This window comes from Grammomys surdaster, unplaced genomic scaffold, assembly GCF_004785775.1.
Source record: "Grammomys surdaster isolate TR1022 unplaced genomic scaffold, NIH_TR_1.0 126035, whole genome shotgun sequence".
In the NCBI taxonomy this organism is placed as follows: Eukaryota; Metazoa; Chordata; class Mammalia; order Rodentia; family Muridae; genus Grammomys; species Grammomys surdaster.
Window position 1 is genome coordinate 1,261,405 of NW_021620848.1, and position 6,456 is coordinate 1,267,860.

The 6,456-nt window shown below is 33.5% G+C and overlaps 1 protein-coding gene across 1 annotated transcript in view; it reads left to right on the forward strand.

Moving 5' to 3' along the window:
• The window catches only part of Lrp1b (LDL receptor related protein 1B), a 1,533,520-nt gene that overhangs the window by 1,251,643 nt on the left and 275,421 nt on the right, over positions 1-6,456 (forward strand). The window lies entirely within an intron of this gene.

Consider the following 6,456-nt stretch of genomic DNA (forward strand, 5'->3'; position numbering starts at 1 on the left):
AGTAATTTTATATGAGTCTTTGCATATTATATATCATTATATATGTTTATTAAACTGTGACAATGTTTTCACCAAGTGAACTATGCTATAAAAATGTCTGATGACATGTTTTGTAAATAATTTTAGAGCAGAATGGTAGATGATTGTGTTAAGAAAAATAAACCTAAAACAAACAAACAAAAATAAACCATATTTGAGGATATCAGAATTTCATGCTCTCTCTCATATATGAAATGCAAAAATATTGATCTCATAAGAACTTGAGAAAGGATGGTGATTATTATAGGATTCCATCTGAAGAAAGCATTGTCAGTAGGTATAATGATACAGTTTGGTACATACAAGAGTTCATTTTTGTAAATCAGTCAAAATGAATTCAGTTTAAAAAGTTATGATTACCTTTCTAGATTCTGTTCACTAGTTTCTAATTTACATGTAAACTATTATCATTTCTTTAATCCTGTTTTTATCCATTAAAACATTAGAGCATTTATATCAGAATATGGGATGTACCTAGATTACTCTAAGAATGATGACTATATTACCTTGTTTTCTTTTATCCATCATTTAATTTCTTAAATTTCTAGAAAATGGGTAAAATACATAGTATTTGTCTTTAAAATAAATTTAACAGGTTTATTGAGTCATATTTAAAATGCTATATCCTTCACTTGTCTTAAATATACTCAATGATTTTTTTAGTAAATTTACCCAATTTTGCACTCATCATAGCCAATAAATTTAAGAACACTTATTTGAGAAGGTTCCTGATTCTCATTTCCCTCACAGCTTTCTCTTTTGTAGGCATTTCACAAAATTAAGATATGCAATCTGCAAGTTTTTCAGTTCCTACTTCTTTCACTTAAATATATCTTTGAGAGTCATCCATATTATTATAGAATGCAGTAGTATGTCATGAATCATTACTACTCTCTTTTTCTTTATTATTTTTTGAGAGTAAAATATAATTACATAATTTCTCCTGTTGGGTTTGTCACTTCTCTCCCTTCATAAACTCTTTTAAATTCATGGCCGTCTTTTCTCAATAATTGTTCTTATATGTATGTATGTACATGTATATATTTATATACATATATGTCCCTAAGTAAAATCTTCTCTGCATAATGTTACATGTATATATGTTTTCAGGGATGATCTTTGGTCTTTTAAAAGATATACTAGAAATAGTATCCCTTGGATACTATTAGTATACTACAAACAGTGTCCCCTAGAGAAGACCATTTCTCCCATTCTCAACATTTGTTAGTTGCCTGTAATTCTTTGGTAGAGTTGAGACCTTACAGTATTGTGATGCCTTCTTCCTGTATATGTCATCACTCACATAACCAATAATAGACGAATTTCCTGTTGTTGATTAGAATATCTCCCTAGTCAATCCACTTTAAGCCTACATTGAATGTATTTTCTACACCTATCTGCGACAATATTTTTAAATTATTCTACTCCTTCCCTGCCTTTAATTTTTTTAGTTTGTTCCTGTATCATGAATTAATTAATATTCCTCATAGTGCCTACTAGAAAGATATTCTGATCAGACTCCCTGTTTCTAGACCTATTGTCTGAATTTTTAAGGTGCTTCACCAATTTGTACCTTAGTTTCCCAAACACTAAAATACAAAAACAAATTGAATAAGTTTATTAATGTTATGTTGAATGATAAATAGTACTAAGACAATAACACATGGCATGCTAATGTTGTGTTTTTAAAATTACTGACTACTAATGACCATGAATTGACTACCAATATTTGTAGGTCATAAAAGAAAATATCAAGCAACCTAAAACCTAGACATAACAACTATTACTATGGCAAAATCCTTCTAAAGAGTCTCTTAATTTACTGAGCACACATTTTGAGTATACCAAACTAGACCGAGAAACAAAATTAGCACATATGTACCTCTACCCTTTAGAAAATTCAAACTTATAAGATACTAAAAATTTGAAGGGCTACTGATTTTGCCACGTTGTCAGGATATTATTGTGGATATTAGTCATAAAGTGAATGCATTATGATTGCAACTCTTGAAAACTTGCAAATGAAATTATTCTAAATTCTTGGAGAGCCAGAGATTTTGTAGTAAATTTCATACAGAAGTATTTATTGGCCTTTACACTAAATAGGAAAATAAGGAGGACAACTCAGATAGTATAAAGGATAGTTATTTTGAAAAATGCATTAAAATTACTTGCTAAATTAAACATAAAAGTCCAAGTATATTTTAGATACAGGAGAAACATGTCCTCAAGAATTTTTTTTACTCAGAAAATTCCTATCATTCAGTACTTTAATGCATTGCAGAGAAAGCAAGATTGCAAGCTTGAACTACAAGTGCCAATTTATCTTGATGAGTTGGAGGTAATTTCTTAATTGCATTGATGAAAATCATCTTACTGAATTCAGAGGAGGCATCAGATCAAACACAAAATGAGGCAGAAAACCAATCAGTAAAAGATAATTTGTAATGAATATAGAAAACCTTTAGAAAATAATTGATGGAAAGGAAAAATGTGAGACAGAGATGGGATAAAATGGATCCAAAGAATGAAAGAACAGAGGAAATGTGTGCAAATGATTTAAGAGTTTCAAAGAAGGCTTGTGAAGTCCCATAGTTTGAAATACAACCATTAAGTTCATTGTTAATTGGGGTTCAAAAGCAAGAGATCTACTGTATGTTGAAATTAGGTTATTTTATATTACCTATTAAAGTTTAAAAACAGTAAAAATTTATAAGATATTGAAAGTAGGTACAAAAAATAGATAAACATTTAAAAGAAGGAAGGAATAAAGTGAGAGTAAGAAATTGGTATTATCTATCAAATAGTTTCAATAGTTTCAAGCAGGAGAGAATACATTAAACTAGGTTAATGGTAAAAAATAACAAGATGGACATTGAAGTACCTAAATAAAAATACATGGAATTCATGTATCATAAACTTTATCTCAAACAAAGCCATTGGAACTTAATGCTATTATCAGTTTTCCTGAGAAAAGTAGGATTGTCTTAAAATTGTAGTAAATTAGTGTGCATGAATTTAGAAAACACAGTGTGTAGAACCATATTTTTAAATTTGTTATGAATATAGTTAAAGAACTAAGTCTTATAAAATATAGATAAAATATATTGTATGTAATTATATCAATAGCAACTGCCAAAGAACAGTATTATCTAAGAAGGAATGTTGTCCTTCTTTTTACAGCTTAACAATCTTATCTACAGTCATGGTACAAATGGGCACTAGAAATCAAGCTTTGTAATAGTGTTTCTGTTGAAATTAAATATTTATTAAATAAATCCCAGTGACAGTTTGCTACTTGCTACGCACACACACACACACACACACACACACACATACACACACACATACACATACACAGCCTTTGTATTTTAATATGCCTTAATTAGTTCAAAAGCTGGGCTGCTGTTTAAACTCCATGCACTTAATCCAGAGTTATTACATATTTTTCCTATGCTCTATTTTGGCTGCTCTGGACCCAGAGAACTGTGTTACTGGGCTGCAGTATGGGCTGTGGTCTCATGGTTCCTTCACATGGTAGCCATGCCTCTCTGTCCTTCGTTCTTCTTAGGGCGGTGCCTCTCATCTCCTCCACATTGTCCTGGCCTGGTGGATCTCCTTTCTCCTTCCTCATGGTCCCTAGCCTGAGAAACCTAAACCGCATCTATGTCTATTCTCAGATATTGACTTTTGCATGATTATTTACCAATCAGAATTAATGGAGGGTAGGATCCCTCAGTGGTTTCCATGTGGACTTTCTCCTGAAAACAATTTTGGGGACTCAAATTAACATTTGAATGCAAAAAGCATTAGGCTAAACCCACTCCGTTTCTCCATTTTTGTCCAATTAAAAAGGTTCTTTTCTCTCAAATATAAGTTGAACCCAACTATACTAATTATTCAAATTATAAACTATGATATACACTTATAACCTCTAGTGCATCGTATTTGTCAATTTAGGTAAAGTATCATCTATCATACCTTAAAGAGTTTATAACTCAGTAACTGAATTTTTTTTCTTTTGACTTTCAATACTATCTGAAAACCATCCTTTCAATTCTAGAATATCTTCTTTAATGCTAAAGAATTGAAGTTCAGTTATGAGACTATGAGACTACAACTTGTCTTCAACCCCATCAAAGAACTGAGGAGTTAAATATTACCTGAACATACAGGAAGCACAAAAACATAGATTCCAAAACTATACGATTTGTAGAGACAGCTGACTTCCTGGACATTCCCCAATATTCCTCATAATGCTAAAGCATCTGTCTTCAGTCTTTTGGCCAAGAATTATCTGATAGACCATAAGTGTAGCACAAATTAGGAAGGACTAGCTTACCCTGTCTTAGCAGAGCTTAGCAGTTAACTATCCCACATCTGTGTGTCCATTTTTTGGACAGTAGTTGCCTGCAGGATGAAATTAAGATTGTTCTAATTGGCTAGCTTGCCACAATTGAAATAACTCCAATTGGAGGTATTGATGCTCAATGTCTTCATTGAAGTGGGATGGTGGTACTGTCAAGAGCAGATATGTCTCCTAGTAGAAAGTTCTATTAATAATAAAATAATATTAAATGCCATATTCTGTGTGTATCTGATGCTTTTGAAGACTATCTATATATATATAGTATATCTGGACTATTAAACCTTGACCATTCATGGCTATATGCCATTTGAAAAATATTGAAAGCACTTATTGTAATTAAATCAGAATTTAATATTTCTATCAGTTCACTATCTGATCTTTAATTTGTATTACTTAATTATCGTAAACAATTTGTAGTAGCAGCTATTAGAAGAATTGGCTCTAAGTCTTGTATTCTTAAATGAGTTGCATACGCACAATGCCTATATAAGAGTAACAAAATTTAATTTAAAGTTTGTGGCAATATACAAAGATTTATACTAATTAAAAACTTAAACATGTATCAATATATGAATTTTATATCAATGTAAGAAAATATAACTTTGAGTCTGCATTAAAATGTAAATATTTCTATCAATATAATATTATGGCTATAAGATTCTTTATGAGTAAACTTAGTAACATATCCCCATAGATCTAATTTCTTTTTTTTATTGGATGTTTTATTTACATTTCATATATTGTCCCCTTAACCCACCCCCTACCCACCCAGGAACCCCCTATCCCCTCACCCCTCCTCCTTCTTCTCTGCGGATGTAACCCCTACCTACCCCCCCACTCCCACCTGCCACCCTCAAATTCCAGCCTTCATGAGGTCAAGGATCTCTTCTTCCACCTATGCCAAGCAGGGCCCTCCACTCTTACATATACAGCTGAAGCCATGGATCCCTCCCTAAGTGCTCCCAGGCTGGTGGATTAGACACTGGGAGCTGTGGTTGGTTGGTATTGTTGCTCTCTTCATGGGGCCACAAACCCTTTTAGCTCCACTGGTCTTCACTCTAACTCCTCCATAGGGAACCCCATGATCAGTTCAATGGCTAGTTGTGAGCATCTGCCTCTGAATATGTCAGATTCTTGCAGACCTCTGTGGAGACATGTATATCAGGCTTTTATCAGCATGCACTTCCTGAATTCCACATCAGCATCTACCTTTGGTGACTGCACATGGGATGGATACCCAGGTGGAATGGTCTTCAGATGGTCCCTCCTTCAGTTTCTGTCCCTCACTTTGTCTCCATATTTGCTCCCTTGAGTATTTTGCTGCTCCTTCTAAGAAGGACCGAATCACCCTCACTTGGTCTTCCTTCTTCATAAGCTTCATGTGGCCTGTGAGTTGCATCTTGGCCATTTCAATGTTCTGGGCTAATATCCAACAATCAATGAGTGAATATCATGTGTGTTCTTTTGTGATTGGCTTACCTCACTCAGGATGATAATTTCTAGTTCCATCCATTTACCTAGGAAACTCTCAAATTCATTGTTTTTAATAGCTGAGTAATACTCCATTGTGTAAATATACCACATTTTTTTAATCCATTCCTCAGTTGAAGGACATCTGGGTTCTTTCCAGCTCCTGGCTAATATAAATAAGGCTGCTGTGAACATAGTTGAGTATATGTCCTTGTTATATGTTCGAGCATCTTCTGGGTATATGCCTAGGAGTGGTATAGCTGGATCCTTAGGTAATGCTATGTCCAATTTTCTGAGAAACCACCACACTGATTTCCAAAGTGGTTACACCATCTTGCAATCCCACCAACAATGGAGGAGTGTTCCTCTTTCTCCACACCCTCGCCAGCATCTACTATCACGTGAGTTTTTAATCTTAGCCATTCTGACTGGTGTGAGATGGAATCTCAGAGTTGTTTTGATTTGCATTTTCTTGACAACTAAAGATACTGAACATTTCTTTAGGTGCTTCTCGGCCATTCAATTTCCTCAGTTGAAAATTCTTTGTTAAGCTCTATACCCCATTTTTTAATAGGGTA